Below are 16,775 nucleotides of genomic sequence, written 5' to 3' on the forward strand. Positions count from 1 at the left end.
TATTAACAGGTAGAGCATTCCACAACGTTGGGGCCCGAATGGAAAAGGCTCTAGAGCCCGCATACTTCTTTCTGGCTCTCGGGATAGTCAAAAGACCGGCGTGTTGTGAGCGTAGGTTTCTAGACGGAGCATTGGGTACAATTAGGTCAACCAGATAACCAATAGATCGGCTGCACATCAGATTTATTCTATGTTTATCCGAACAAGGCCTGAGTTGCATTTGAAATATTGGAATTGTACTGTTCACACTGACGTGACAATAAAACACAAAAAAATCACAATACAGATCACATATGAGCAAAAAAGGCGTAATTGACCTGCAGTGTGAACGTCGCCTAAAACAAAAATTTGCATTTTATGATACATCTAGGCTGCATGGCGGTCAAGTGGTTAGCACACAGGCGTCACAGCTGGGGGATCAGAGTTCAATTCCACCCTCGGCCATCTCTGTGTGGAGTTTGCATGTTCTCCCCGTGCATGCGTGGGTTTTCTCCGGGTACTCCGGTTTCCTCCCACATTCCAAAAACATGCTAGGTTAATTGGCGACTACAAATTGTCCATAGGTATGAATGTGAGTGTGAATGGTTGTTTGTCTATGTGTGCCCTGTGATTGGCTGGCGACCAATCCAGAGTGTACAAAGAGAGCTGGGATAGGCTCCAGCACCCCCACGACCCTCGTGAGGATAAGCGGTAGAAAATGAATGATACATCTAAAAGTAAAATGCCTTGCCACTGGGATGGTACCCTCAAAATGTTTTGCTGTCACATATCTGTGTCGTATCTGACCTTGAAAGGGGACACACTATTCCCTTGGAGGCCACAAATTAAGACCTATGGGGTACTGCAGAATGTACCCTGAGGGACGCCTATTTAGGTCCTTTTTAGGATGCAGTGTTGTATTGTTTTATAAATGACACCAGCATTAGTCAAAAACAGCTTTAGTTATTTTGTATGATCAACCCCCCCCCCCAGCACCCAAGTGCAGTGAATACTGTGGAGGCAGACAAGGGCTCCCTCGCTCGGTCCCGTCCATCCTGTGAGTCAGCAACTGCATTCTACCACTAGAAAAATGGTTGCTTTTGTCTTCAGGTGTCTAAAGCGACTACCCACTGAATATCCCCTTCTATGGTGAGTGAAAAGAGGATTGCAGGAGCACTTCCAGTACTCCCACCCGAGTGTGCGAACACTGTACAGGTACATATAGACACTTGCTTGTTGACATTGAGCGGCTCCAAAGAGTGGCTTCCATGTCTTCCTGAAGGAAAGACAAGAATGAGCAAAGCCTCTCTTTTTAATGCTGTGCTTTGCTGAGGCGATGCATCACTAGCGCCGTGCTTAACGCTCAATAAAACATCAAAAGGAGGGTAGATGCTCTGGACAAATAACGCACCCACGCAGACACCGGTTACACTAAACTCCCTTTTCAGTGGGAAAGCCACACATGCACGCTTCTGCACACCAGCGTAAGCTTGTTAGACTGGATAGCAAGCAAAAGGAAGAGGGGAGCCTGGCGTGCTTGCAGTGTTGTGGTCATCTGAGCCACCTATAGGCAGACATAAAAGTACAAGAGGGCTGTCATCACTTCCCTCCATGTCTCTACTGACTTCTCCTATACATTTACTCGAACCCACAGGCAAAAAAAAAGGCATTTCATTGTTACTGCTTTTCATGAGACATGAAGAGAACATCCTCAAGTCATCTAAGGCAAAGACGGGCTGGTTATTATTCAATTATTTTAAATATTTCAAGGGTGCACGACAGAATGCACATCAATATTTCAGCCCCTCCAGAAGCCTTTACTGAAAAAGGGAGGAGTGCACCTGCCTGGTAATTTGGACCAACAAAATATTGACAGTTATTGCAGAAATACACACCATAGTGTGACATATTTGCACACAAATATATACACAATATTTAAAAACATAATTGTTTACATAATGTGCTGAAAAGGAGCATATGAAATTAAAAGGTGGTGGCAATTTTCCAGGCGTACAGGTGCAAAGCAGGAAGACAAACTGGCGCACAATTACGCTGCGCCTCTTTGCTCTCACCTGGAGATGGATGGCTTTGCAGAAAGGGGGGTGGGGGGTGGGGGGGTGGACACACACACACATGCATACACAAGTATGCAGATAAGTCACAGCGGACCCCCTCCCTCATCCAACAGCCACGCAGAGGCGAGGAGAAAGAGCAGACATTTGCAACTTTTGGGCAAAAAAAGAGCCTTGCGAGGTGCATTCATTTTGCGCATTTGCTCCCTTTCTTTCAATGTGAGATTTTCGGCTCCCCGTTTTTTTTTTTTTTAAAAAAAAAGGGGGGGGGGGGGTACCCGAAACAAATCAGCTTACCTTGCAGCCCAGCAGCAGCGTGTAGTCCCCCCTCGCAACACACGCAAAATCCTCCTCAAGTCTCTGAGTGAATCCGAACCCAATTCTGATTAGAACTTACTTGGGGGAGGGGGGGGGGGTGTACGGCGTCCTTCACGCCTAATCCGTGTGGACTCAGGGGTAAAAAGACAAAAAGACAAGGAACGGGGGTGGGGGGGCTTCGTCCGTCTATATTCCACCTAATCGATGCTGAACTTCAAAAAAATAAAGATCTTTTCCTCCCCACGGCTGCAGCCAGCGATGCACCCCCACGACCAGCAAGGGGAAAAAAAGGGAGGAGGATGGGGTGTCCCTCCCCAAATGGAAACTTTCACACACCTCAGCCCAGACAAGTGGAGGCGATAGGAGACAAGAAGTGTGGATTATTCCTCTCGATATCCTCCTTCTCTTGGTTGGTGCCGCTTTTGCTTCTCCACTTGGGACCCTCCTCTCCGGAACATCATCTCAGGATGGATGCTGAGACAGCGGCAGGATTGGGAGACTCTCTCCCTCTCTCTCCCTCTCTCTCTATTCTCTTGCTCTCTCCGGCTCTCGCTCTCTCTCTCCATCCTCCCATCCCTCCCACTTGCCCCCTCCCTGCACCTTCCCTTTCCCCGCCCTCCCTCTCATTCCGTCCAACATGCAGCAAGCTTCCACCACAGTCATCATTAAGGGGAAATCATGCTATATAATAATAAGTAAAAAAAAACAAAAAACTATACAAGTCTGCTTGTAAATCCTTATTATTACCAATTTAGATGTCTAAGTTTTGCCTTTACAAAGATAATAACGCTCAGTTTTAATTGACAAGTTGTCAGAGAGGTTTCCATAACAATATGTTTATGGATTGTACTACTGTTTTATCATGTTTTTACATGTTTTTTTTCCATAATTCTTCACTATTCAACAGAGAAGGAGACACTTTTTGAGAAAATGTAAACAAAATCTCTCTTTATAAGTCTAATATTTAAACCTGGTAAATATGTTTTAACATTATTAGAGCCTTCTATACATGAAATAGCAACCCTATTTGTCAGTTGTCAGGGAGGTTTCCATAACAATATGTTTATGGATTGTACTCCTGTTTGATGATGTTTTTATATGTTTTTTCTCCCATCATTCTTCACTATTCAACAGAGAAGGAGACAAACTGAGAAAATGTAAACAAAATCTCTTTTTATAAGTCTAATATTTAAACTTGATTTATTATTAGAGCCTTCTAGACATGAAATAGCAACCCTATAGTCACCTTTACACTTCTATTACTAACATAACATAAATAAGACAAAAATATAAAGACAAAATATAGTCGCACACGTGAGTGATCATTGACCATACTTCGTGCGGTGGCTGTTGTCTCATCAATGCAACTTTACTGACACCTAGTGACGATGATAGTGATGTAGGATACTGTCTGTGTAATAATTTGACACTCAAAATGATGACCTGTGAACTTTGACACTGAATGATAAATACTAATCATTCGAACTGAGCAGTGTACATCAGAGCATTTTCAAAATACTATCTTCATTCTACTAATTTGAAATACTATGTGGATGGTACAGACTCAACTCCAAACTGAAACCAGAAAAATGCAACAAACCAAATGGGACATGCAACTGTAGTAACAGTGGAAGTACTGCCTGCTTCTCACACCCTCCCTGACAGTTCAGCGGACTCCCTATTTGAGTAGCACTGGTCTGGAGGGTAGTGGTTTCAAAGTTTAGGTTAGGTTTTATATATATATATATGTATATATATATATATATATATATATATATATATATATATATATATATATATATATATATATATATATATATATATATATATATATATATATATATATGTATATATATATATATATATGTATATGTATATATATATATATATATATATATATATGTATATGTATATATATATGTATATGTATATATATATATATATATATATATATATATATATATATATGTATATGTATATATATATGTATATGTATATATATATATATATATATATATATATATATATATATATATGTATATGTATATATATATATATGTTTTAAAGGGGAACTGTTTTCTGTGCATTTGATGAGAAAACAAGTTAATATGGGCTAGCTAACAATGGACGTCATGGAAAGTAGTTATTTAGTGAATTAACCGGGCAACAGTGATATTGTTATTGTAGCAGCTAACAAGAAAAAATATTTATCTGGCGGATTAACACGGCGCCTCACTAGCTGCTTGTGTCAGACGCAAGAGTGGATACCTAGCTCTCAATTTCGCTACGCCTCAACTGTTGGCTGTCAGCGGTTGTTACTTGAGGACTGGAGCACAGGTCTTGTGCTGGAAGACACAGCCATCCCAAGGAGAGCAGACATCGTATGTGTGGTCGCTGTATTTTTTCAGCGGAATCAAGTGCCGGTAATATTTTAAATCATCAAAATACAGCGAGACACCGATACCTACATGTTATCATGGATGTACTTGTTCTTGCATGATCACAGCATGTATATAAAACAATAAACTGCTGTTTTTTAGAGGGGTTCATAGTCGAAATATGTTTTGTTTCCAATGACGTGCATTGTGAGCAAGCTCATATTAACTTGTTTTCTGGCATTATAATGCACAGAAAAGGTTCATATTTCACATAATAATTGTAAATAATGGGCAAAATTCCAAAAAAAAGTGCAGTTCCCCTTTAAAGTAAGATGGAGATCCTTTTGACTTGTAACTTGCATGCTGAGAAAGTGTGCTTTATTTCCCGATATACATAGTAAATACTCATATTTATAAAAGATACTAAATAAAAATATTCTCAATGTTTACAGTAGGAGGTAGCGGCCATTTTAAAAGTAGCTCGCAGTCTGAAAAAGTGTGTAACATGATACGTAACTTGCCCCGGAGTGTGACTCACTCACAGTGAAGCACAATCAGATTGAATGCCTGAGAAGTCATCCTCTCACTAACCACTCCCGCCAGCCAACCACCCCCGACGCCGCATCCCACCAACGTGCATTTAAGTACAGAGCGCCCATTAACGCTGCAGGCAATCTATCATGCAAGAGCTTTGTGACAACAATGCATGCTGCTTTCACACACCTCCTCTAAAGAATGACTATTACTGGATGTTACCCAACCTGGACCAGACGCTAGCAGTATCTGTGCTATGATTCGTTGTTGTTGTTGTTTCGCCTAACAATTGATAAGCTCACCAAATTGTGAGGGGAAATTGTGCGTCTAAACTTGAAGTTCAGCGAGCAAGAAATATTCATATTTAATATTTATATATTCAGTCTTGCCAGGATTTCCTGGGCTATTCTTGAAACTGTTGTGGCCTAAAAAAACGCAATGTATTGAAGCATATCAGCTTGTCATTTTATATATTTCATTGAACAATGTAAAGCATTATTTGCAACAATTTGGAGAGCCGCTGAGTGTGATTAAAGCGGTTATTGTTGATAAATGAGACAACGAGAGATCACTCGTCGACACCTCTGTCAATGTAAACGAGGAAGTGAGAATGCGAATGGCACGATGACATTTGATTGGTTAGACAGTTGACATGCACGTTTGAGTGCTACAGAATTGGCAAACATGATTTACCAACATGCGGGGGAAGTTTTTTTTTTTTTTTTAATATAATGTATGAAAACACCTTAAGACTGTCGTTGACTTTTTAAAAATTGTATTAACGTTGCTAGTTTTACATTCTAAAAATATAACTTTTGCTTTACAAAATATCAAAGTATCATTTGGATTCTTACATGTGGCCCCTGCTGGAACAAGTTTTGTACACCCCTGGTTTACAACGACAAGGAGTATGTTCCTGAGATCTGCAAAAACAGATCGATCCCCTTGATGATGGTAATGGTTTTATTTCATTTGAACATGCATCAGATTACAATTGAATGCATCACAATCAGTTCACAGTTCCACATGTCCAAAAGGAGTAGGAAGAAGCAAAGCTTATTAAATCCTACCCCTCCATCTGGTACTTTTACAATCAGTAACTGTTACATTTGTTCACTTCCTGCTTTCATAATATAGTTTAAGTTTTTTTTATTTATTTAAAAAATAATAAATATACATATATTTTTTTAAATTGTTCACTTCCTGCTTTCCTAATATAGTTTTTTTTTTGTAATTTTTTTACTTTATTGAAAAAAAAAGGTTCAATTTCTGCTTTCCTAATATAGTTTAAGGTTTCTTTTTCTTTTTTAATTTTTTTTATTTAATTTTTTGTCACATACCGAAGTACGAGGTGATATGACCATACAATGACACAATAGGTACCATAGTAACTGTCAATATAGTGATATGTATAGCACATCATGACTGGTCATCGTTGTGCATTGTTTGGGGGTCTTAATCCATTCCATGGTTTGATTCCTTGCATACAAGTTTTTCAAATTTAGTTCTTCCCTGATTTTACAAATAAACATACAAGATAACACTTCTTAGTTCGAATGAGGAAATGCCAACATGTAAATTCTCCATGAATCTGAGCAGAATAGGTTCAGAGCAAATCACAGACTTGGATCATAATTGATGGTTTGGTACAATCTTTCCAAAAAAAGGGACTGTGTCCTCCAATAAAACAGCAGCAGCTCTCTTTGCCAGATCCGCTCTCATCCAACAATTCACCACAGATGCAAATCACATGGTAGCAATTCATCTGCCAGTCATCAAGTCAATAGCCCTGATGGTTCTGTGGCATCCCAACATCAATATTGCTTTGCAACAATAGGTATAGTATACATTATGGTACATTCACAGCATGCCGTGCAATGAACAGGCAGGGTGTCTTAAAGCTACTTAAAAAGGTACACAACTGCTAAGCCCCATTGGACTCCTTCCAGTCCAAACAAGGACATTGTAGTGGCAGGTCCTCAATGATGATTAGCGTTAAACACCCCTGCTATCTGCACTACGATGGGCACCAGCGAGTCTGGCACAGCCATTCATTTTCTATGCTGCTTGTCCTCACTTGGGTCGCTGGGTGTGATGGAGCCCACCCCAGCCTATCCTGACCATTGCAGGACACATATTAGCAACCATCCATATTCAAAAGCAACCATTCATACCTATGGGCAAGAGTCTAAAAATACATATTTAAGTAAATGTTACGTATTCTTGGCGGAAATTAAACATTTAAGTATAAAAAAAAGTGAACTGAAATAGGCCCACATGGTGGATTAGTGGTTAGTATGTTTTCCAATATACTGTTTATTTAGCCAAAATGTGAAAAAGGTTGTTTTACATGAAAAGAACCATTTTTAACAAATATAACATCATGAACCATTTACGGGTTTTTCCATTTGCAACTGAACCGTGTGTGTGTGTGTGTGTGTACGTTTGTGCATGCGTCAAAACGTCCCTTCAATGCATAATATCGTTTCTTTCCCTGGTTGCCGTACAGGGTGCATTTCAATGGAAGAGATCAGAGGTTGAGTTCTTATAAAATGCACTTCTGCCATCTTCTGGTCATTTTTTCTGCTTAAATTTGCCTCAAACATGCCCTATAAAAAAAAAAAACACCAATACGCAAATACATCTTTGGGAGCGAGTGGTTGGGTAGAAAAAAAAAAAGTATAAATAATGAATAAGTTAATATTAAGAAAATGAAACGTAAGCTTGTGTGGCTGGAAAGTGAAAGTTAAATTTGTGTGTGTGAGAGAGAAAAAGAGAGAGGCTAGAACTGGTTCTGAACTGTGCTGCTAGTGTTTACTATCTTAGCCTCCAAGTCCTCTAAAGCCTTCAATTGGAGGCTATTAGGCTGTATCTAAAATCATAACAATAATAATAATAATAATAATAATAATTATACCCTCTGGCTTCCTGGTAAGTTTGTAAGAAATAAAGTTTGAAGGTCTTTATTGTGACATCGATTTGGTGAATAAGCAGCCCATTTGGAACACACGTTCAAATGGTGAGCTTGCTGCTGTCAGAGCTTGTACTGAAGCCAGGGTAGTACTTAAATGAACGCATCATCAACAACACCCCCCACCCCCCCATGCTGGATGTACCTGAATGACAGAGGATTTTAAGCATCAGCAGAATGTTTCGCAGCCAATTCCGAGCGCATCTGGCACGCTCTAGAACATTTTTTATCTGTTCGCCCACAACATCAACAAACTTAGTTCAGAAATAAGATTTGTGAGAAGGCAACAAAATCCAGACTATTGGGTCTGTTCTAACTCTTTCATGTAGTTTTTCCAACACATATTTAGAAGGCAGTTTGATTGCAGTTGTTACTATAAAAAGGTGGACCAGACCATTTATTAGGTTTAGGGAGCAATTATTTTTTCCAAAACTTTCACTAAAAACTGCATTTTGTGTTCGGTTGTTTTTTCATTGACTACTATTTAAATTTGTTTGATGATGTGAACATTGGAGTATGACGAGCATGCAAAAAAAAAAAAAAAGAAATCAGGAAGAGGCAAACACATGTAGTTCCTAGTGCAACCCCCATCAGTGTAGCAATAGTGGTACAGTGTAAGCATACATTCACATTAGTGATATTGCTGCATCGGACAAAAAGCTACGGATCATGCCCAGCTTAAAACATCACTACCAGACCACTTCTTATCCCATAACCTTCCTCCTGTACCAATAACAAGAAAAATCCATAAGTGTATTATTTACTTCAAAGGTCGCAGCATTGAAATCTTGCAGGACTAAAACCAACAATGATACTTCCAGCCTGGAGGTGAATGAAATGATGCGTCTCCGCCTCATCGATCAACAGCTCAATTGACATCCTTTCACGTTAAGGGAGAACTAATTAAGAGGACATACCTCATTACGCCTCATTAAAATAAAGATCAGGATGACACCCGGTACATTCCCAATGTTCTCCAAGTTTCCTCCTTTTCAGTGACTCCTTCTCAATGTTGTGTTTGGATCATAAATCTGCATCAGCCTGCAGAATGTTATGTCATTAAACATTATTTACGGCAGACGTCTTGTTTGTTTGCATAAAATTGGGCCTAATAGGACGATATGTCTTCCAGAGTCCTCAACAAAGTCCACTATTTAAGCCAAGTGAAATCTTTATCAGATGAGCCTCCTGTCCATGTTCCCCAATGGAGGCCTGTGTGGAAATCATGTTTGCAAAGAGGCATTAGTCAAGAAAGGATATTAATAAGGTTAATGTGCTTAATAATTTAATTACCCAGTGATGTTGTTATTAGTTAATAGCAGTCAGTCACATCTTAGCATATTACGGTTAGTATTTCTTTATTTCTTTAAGAGTCTTGAACCAGTCATGATGTGCTATATACATACATACATATACATACATATATATATATACACACACACATATACACACACACACACACATATACATATATATATATATACATATATATATACATATACATATATACATATATATATACATACATATATATACACATATATACATATATATACATACATATATATACATACATATATATACATACATATATACATATACATATATATATATACACACACACACACATATATACACATATATACACATATATATATATATATATCACTATATTGACAGTAACTATGGTACCCATTAAATACCAAATAAAATAAATAAAAAATGTAATTTATTTTTAAATAATTAAAAAATTAATAATTAAAAAAAACTTAAACTGTATTACAAAAGCAGGAAGTGAACAAATGTAACGGTTACTGATTGTAAAAGTACCAGATGGAGGGGTAGGATTTAATAAGCTTTGCTTCTTCCTACTTTTTTTGGACATGTGGAACTGTGAACTGATTATGTGATGCATTCAATTGTAATCTGATGCATGTTCAAATGAAATAAAACCATTACCATTTATCCCAGTGGTTGACTATTCTTCCTAAGGTATTCCCAATGTGCCAGGCTTGTATCTTTGTCTCTTGTCTTTGTCTCTTCGTTGAGAAATGCGGAGCGCAACTGATTGTCAATAATCATCCATATTTTTTGTCAAGCTACAAACACGCAGCATTAGTCCCGCCACCCAAATAAAAAAAGGATTATTCATGTCCTGACCTACAGGAGCGTTCCAGTCGTCGGGAGTCCTCCTGGCAAGAGCAAAATGCCACATATCTTTTTCATCTCGCTGCATTTGGAGTTTTTTATCTGGCTAATACGAGTCCCCAAACACTCATCAGGATGATGCCATGTAAGGGCCTTCCAAAAACATTACTAAAAATAAGGTTTTGGGATAAGTCTACAGCGTGGCCCCCTGTGGCAAGGTCCCGTGCTCGACTGAGCCATCCGTCCACCGTCCCTCTGTGGACATTGTCACTACACATGGACATCATCCGCACCCCTCCTTGGCTCTCGGCAGAGGGCATCTCTTATTTGCAAAGTAAATAGAAGTCCTTTCGGGGGCACTTGCACTCACACTCGATCCCGTCATTCTTTGGGAGGATGCGCTCGCAGTGTGTGCCATTTGTTGTGCTGCGTGGAGCTCAAATACAGCAGGCCGGGGACTAAAAAGCTCCAAAGTTATTGTAAAATTGACAAAAGATGCGCCACACAAAGTCCGGCTAAGCGTCTGAAGGCGAGCGAGCAGAATGGAGAATGTTATTGTGCAAATAAGAAAACACAGTCATCTATAAATCATAACTACGTGCTAGATGTCCAGCCTTTGCAGTACTGTATTTAAAGTCCATCGTCTACCTCATCGCTCAGTCAACACGACCTTACTGTGACCCCGGAATTAGCCTCCTCGCGGCGCTTGGATGCCACCCAGCCCCTCTTGGCTTGCACTATAATAATCTATAATTATCTCTCAAACCTTGAAAGAGGTTGTTCCGCTCTCTTGTGTGCAAAATGCTGCCTGAAGTGCCATGAGAGTCTGTCAGCAGCCATCGAAGAAGCGCCGCCTGTCGACACAGCAGGAGGGGGAAGATTTTAGCGCCCTGAGTGTGATTCTGCAACTGGATTCTAAAAAAAAACATAATGTGGCTGCAATTAGGAATGTACATGATGTACAGGAATGCCGTCCTTCACGGCGCTCTGCGGGGATCAACATAGCAATCATTCTTGGAAATCAGTTACACATGCAGTTCATTCATGTGAATTCATCCATCCAATCACAACAGCTAAGGACCGAGCAAACTAATAAATCTTTGCAGGTTGCACAAGTCAGGGGCACTTTTTTCATAGTTTGGCTGGCCCTGCTACTTAAGTATTAAAGCATATTAGTTTAGTCAGGGGTGTCACTAGGTTCTGAGGTTCTTAGCCCCTTGGAGATGCACAGGATATGAATGAATGAAGTAGACATAAAAAAAAAATCAAAAAAACTAATAAACAAGAACCGAGATATAACTTTCCCACTATTGGACAGATTTAGTAGAGATACTGAATTGTTTTAGGCCACTATTAAATTTACACAAGTACACACAATCTACACTGCAAAACCACTGGCAAAGCTCTGCAACCATTCTGTCCAGTTGACAGTGATCAATTATATAATAATAATCATTATTATATTATAATTATTATTACTATCATAATTATTCTTCCGATTATTACTACTACTAGTAGCAGTAGTAATAGTATTAGCCTGCTTATTAGCCTGTTTTTGCCATATTATATGAAATTTGTCAAGAGATTTTTTTTTGGTAAAAAAATTAAAATCAATAAAAAAATTAAAATATATAAAAATATTTATTTTTTTGGCGACACCTAGTGGACGCAAAAATTCATTGCTTGACCTTGTGATGTACTGTATTCTGTAAGTAATGTGCAACTACAATGGACTTGTTTAATTCGGACGCTAATTACTGCATGTGTCGCTTGTGGATTGTAGATCCCACACAGCACAGTGGAGGGGGCGCCATGATGATCTGGGGTGCTTCTGACAGTGTACAATTCCACACAGTGGATGCGCTCTGTGAAGCCATCTTCACCACCTGGACCAACATTCCCAATGGCCTCCAAGCATACCCAAGCCAATATAAGCTGATGAACAACCTCCATCCTTACATTTTCTGTACCGCTTATCCTCACGAGGGTCACGGGCATGCTGGAGCCTATCCCAGCTGTGTTCGAGTGAAAGGCGGGGTACAGACTTAGCATGCATTAAAGCTACAAACACAGAAAATAATGTGTTCCCAGTCGTGCTTACGAAAACAACTTTTAAAAATTGTATAGATTTTCCAGAGCTGACTTCCAATAGAGTATTGTAGGACATCACACATATGGAATACTGGAAATGAAAAGCCGATGGAAAAAGCAAAAACCATTTGAGGGGGAGCTGAATGAAGACAAATACCTTTGACAGCTGCTGTGATTTTATCTTTTGGCCTCTCGTATTGTGATCGAGGTTGTTCTATAAGGAACAATTGGCCCAATCAGTGAACCGGCAGTGATGGAGACATCCCAAACAGCTTTGGTGAGTGTCAATCAAAGGTGATCATTATCTTTAGAAAAGGTGGATGACATTAGATTGTGTGCCAAATATGTGTCAATGCAGAATGCACAGCTGACAAAATAAGGTTACACATCAAGGAAATGCCTAAAACAGCAGTTGGGTGGGTGGCGATACGTTATAAAGACAATTATGTGAAAGGGGCATGGTGTAAAAAAGGCTTCTATTAGTGGTCGGCTGTATTTATGACCAGTGACTAAGTGGAGGAGCAGACGTCTGCAAGGTTGTGCACCCATGCAATGGATTGCACCAACAGGCTGGATTTGTAAACCCCTCCGCCTGCTAAACAAGTGAAAGACGGAGATTTAAATCATCACCTATAAGCTCTTTGACATTAAATGTTCCGCCTCACGTCGCTTGAGCCCATCAATGCGTGTTTTCACACGGGTTCAGGGCGCCAACAATGGCTGGTCAATTTCATCGCCGCTCATTTGCCAGAGGAAGCGTGACAAAGCACACAAGTGAATCTGAGGTGGCGTATTTTGTCTTCACACTTAAGGGGAAAATGCATACAAGCGCAGTACAACACAAACATGGACGGATACTGGAGGTGTTGCACACAGGATTCTACTAGAGCGGGGGGGTGGGGGGGGGCAAACTTTTTGACTCGCGGGCCGCATTGATTTAACAAAATTGACTGTATATTTTACACATATAATTCTAACAGTCGGGCGGCACGGTGGTCTAGGGGTTAGCGCGCAGACCTCACAGCTAGGAGACCAGGGTTCAATCCCACCCTCGGGCATCTCTGTGTGGAGTTTGCATGTTCTCCCCATGCATGCGTGGGTTTTCTCCGGGTACTCCGGTTTCCTCCCACATTCCAAAAACATGCTAGGTTAATTGGCGACTCCAAATTGTCCATAGGTGTGAATGTGAGTGGTTGTTTGTCTATATGTGCCCTGTGATTGGCTGGCCACCAGTCCAGGGTGTACCCCGCCTTACGCCTGAAGACAGCTGGGATAGGCTCCAGCACCCCCCGCGACCCTCGTGAGGAAAAGCGGTAGAAAATGAATGAATGAATGAATGAATTCTAACAGTCCACCTGGAATTATTGTAAAAGTAAAAGTGTCATGCAAATTGCTATATGTGCTTGCGTCCTTTTTTTTCGGAGCACTTTGTAAACAGTAGACCACAAAATTTGAAACCAAATTAATTAAAAAAAAAACAAAAAAGCTAAACCATTAAAAGGTTGGCTCAAGCCATGATGGCAGGTTGTATTTTAAGTTTCAATGAAATACTTTAGAAAGAACGGGCGGGCCATATTTAAACACTTGGTGGCCCAGATGTGGCCCCCGGACCTTAGTTTGCCCACCTCTTTCCAAGAGCAAATTATTTTTTGGGATGATACTACTAGGTCGACCTACCTGCGTTTGTTGGCATGTGAAAATATTTTTAGATTCATACTCTTACACAAGTAAAAAAGTAGTGATGTGGCGTGAATAATGCTATTATAATATTAAATAATCCACAGTATATAAACTTTGCTAACAAATAATGACGCATAGAGTCTGCCAACTTCCTGCCATGATGGCAGGTTGTATGTTAAGTTTCAATTAAATACTTTAGAAAGAACAGCGGGCCGTATTTAAACACTTGGCGGCCCAGATGTGGCCCTCGGGCCATAGTTTGCCCACCACTTTCCTAAAGCAAATTATTTTCTGGGATGCTACAACTAGTAATATGTGAAAATATTTTTAGATTCATACTTACATAAGTAAAAAAAGTAGTGATGCGGTGTGAATAATGCTATATAATATACATTATGTAAACCTTGCTAACAAGTAATGATGCATACAGTCTGCCAACTTTACATAACGTTCTGTCTGTTCATCTCACCTTCCTTTAACACCCCTCGTGGAGGAAAGAAAAGCGCACTAAATTAATCCCTTGATGCCGAATCAACTGAGCTCCCGTGCCATGTCATGTGATGCCATGTGATGTCACATGACACCACGTATGGCAGCAGTGTGGTATGTATCGTACAACCTGAGGGGTGTTTGATTTCACTGGTTTCACTGCATGTCTTAACATTATGACAGGTAGACAAACAACAATTTATTGATTATGCCATTAATCCACAACTATTTTCATGTTCAATTAATCATTTTTAAAATTAATACATGCAATTATTCTCTACCTTCATATTCTAGGATGGGGATGCTACTAAAACAACATCGTTTTTTCCTTATGATGTTTGTTCATTCATTCATTTTCTACCGCTTATCCTCACGAGGATCGCGGGGGTGCTGGAGCCTATCCCAGCTGTCTTCAGGCGAGAGGCGGGGTACACCCTGGACTGGTGGCCAGCCAATCACAGGGCACATATAGACAAACAACCATTCACACTCACATTCATACCTATGGACAATTTGGAGTCGCCAATTAACCTAGCATGTTTTTGGAATGGAGGAGAAGCGGGGAGAACATGCAAACTCCACACAGAGATGGCCGAGGATGGAATCGAACTCGGGTCGACTAGCTGTGAGGCCTGTGCACTAACCACTATGTCACCACGCAGCGCTTATGATGTTATTCTTGTAAAATTACTGCAGATTTTTGAACGTATGCTATGTGTAATGATATTTTTACTATGTACCCCGGGCTGATGAAAAACTGTGACAAATGGCTCCCCGGCCTCGGGCCTAACCGATTACTCAATTCAGTGAAACAAGCTTCAGATTAATCAACTAAGAAAATAATCAGTCACTGCCCAAATGAAGATGTCTGCAGGACGGGACATGCGTTGTCCGATTTTGTCACATGACATGAATAACCACATTTTGGATACTTTCATTCTACAGTATATAACCTCCAAACATAACATTCCACTGACACTGAAGTCGGTGTTTAAAACGAAGCCGTTTTAGTGTAACAGCAAAAGTGCATTTATCAAAACTAAAAGTGCATGACAGCAGTATTCCATGTCAGGAAAGCAACAGTACATCAAATAAAATTACGTTGACGCAGGCGCTACATGAACAAGCACTCAAGTTGACTGAATGGTTTCCATTATTTAGGTGATGTTTGATGGGCTGCTTATTCAGGCCCTCAGCCTTAATCTGTTTACCTGCACATGCAAAACATGGATTTCCAGAAAACTACATGAATTTATAAAGAAATAATTTAAATTTTTTTCTGTATTGTTGCAAGTTTCCTCCCACATTCCAAAAACATGCTAGGTTAATTAGCGACTCCAAATTGTCCATAGGTATGAATGTGAGTGTGAATGGTTGTTTGTCTATATGTGCCCTGTGATTGGTTGGCCACCAGTCCAGGGTGTACCCCGCCTCTCGCCCAAAGACAGCTGGGATAGGCTCCAGCACCCCCGGGACCCTCGTGAATGAATGTAGATTGCAAGCATTTTGGTTCGGCTCTCTCTAGTACAATTTCATCATCGCTATCCCAAAAAATTGAAATATGGATATGGCAACTTGGAAAAGTTGGGAAATCTTACTCCATACACTTCTCATCATTATTCTCTCTCTTTGGGCTTTTCCCTTCAGGGGTCGCCACAGCAAATCAATCCCCCCCATCCAACCTCCATCCTCCACTATATCCATAAACCTCCTCTTTGGTCTTCCTTCTACCTGGAAGCTCTAAACGCAGCATCCTTCTACCAATATATTCACTATGTCTATGTCCCTCTAATGTACTCCTTCCTGATCCTATCCATCCTGGTCACTCCCAACCCAATGAGAACCTCAACATCCTCATCTCTGCTACCTCCAGTTCTGCGTCCTGTCTGGATGAAATCGAACTCGGGTCTCCTAGCTGTGAGGCCTGCGCACTAACCACTCATAACAGCAGGCAGGACACTAGTAGCCGGCACACTGATAAAAGTGCATGGTTTCTGGTTTCCTTCAATGAAAAACAGAAATTTACTGAAGGGGGCGGGGGGGGGGGGGAGATAAAAAACCGTTCTAACCCCAACAAACCATACCTACAGCAACGACACCAAATGCTGCAATTAA

General features: G+C 40.2%; 1 protein-coding gene across 4 annotated transcripts in view; it reads right to left on the reverse strand.

Annotated features, from left to right (window-relative positions):
* The window catches only part of lingo2 (leucine rich repeat and Ig domain containing 2), a 250,011-nt gene that overhangs the window by 220,872 nt on the left and 12,364 nt on the right, over nt 1-16,775 (reverse strand). The window contains exon 2 of one of the 4 annotated variants that reach the window (XM_058054378.1): nt 11,167-11,254. The exons of 1 other annotated variant lie outside the window; for it this stretch is intronic. The gene's annotated coding sequence lies outside the window, so the exon portion shown is untranslated. Of the gene's footprint in view, nt 1-2,348; nt 2,879-11,166; nt 11,255-16,775 lie in introns of those variants that run through there. 2 more of the 4 variants (XM_058054387.1, XM_058054368.1) reach the window with 2 other exon arrangements.

This window comes from Doryrhamphus excisus, chromosome 2 (assembly GCF_030265055.1).
Source record: "Doryrhamphus excisus isolate RoL2022-K1 chromosome 2, RoL_Dexc_1.0, whole genome shotgun sequence".
NCBI classification, from domain to species: Eukaryota; Metazoa; Chordata; class Actinopteri; order Syngnathiformes; family Syngnathidae; genus Doryrhamphus; species Doryrhamphus excisus.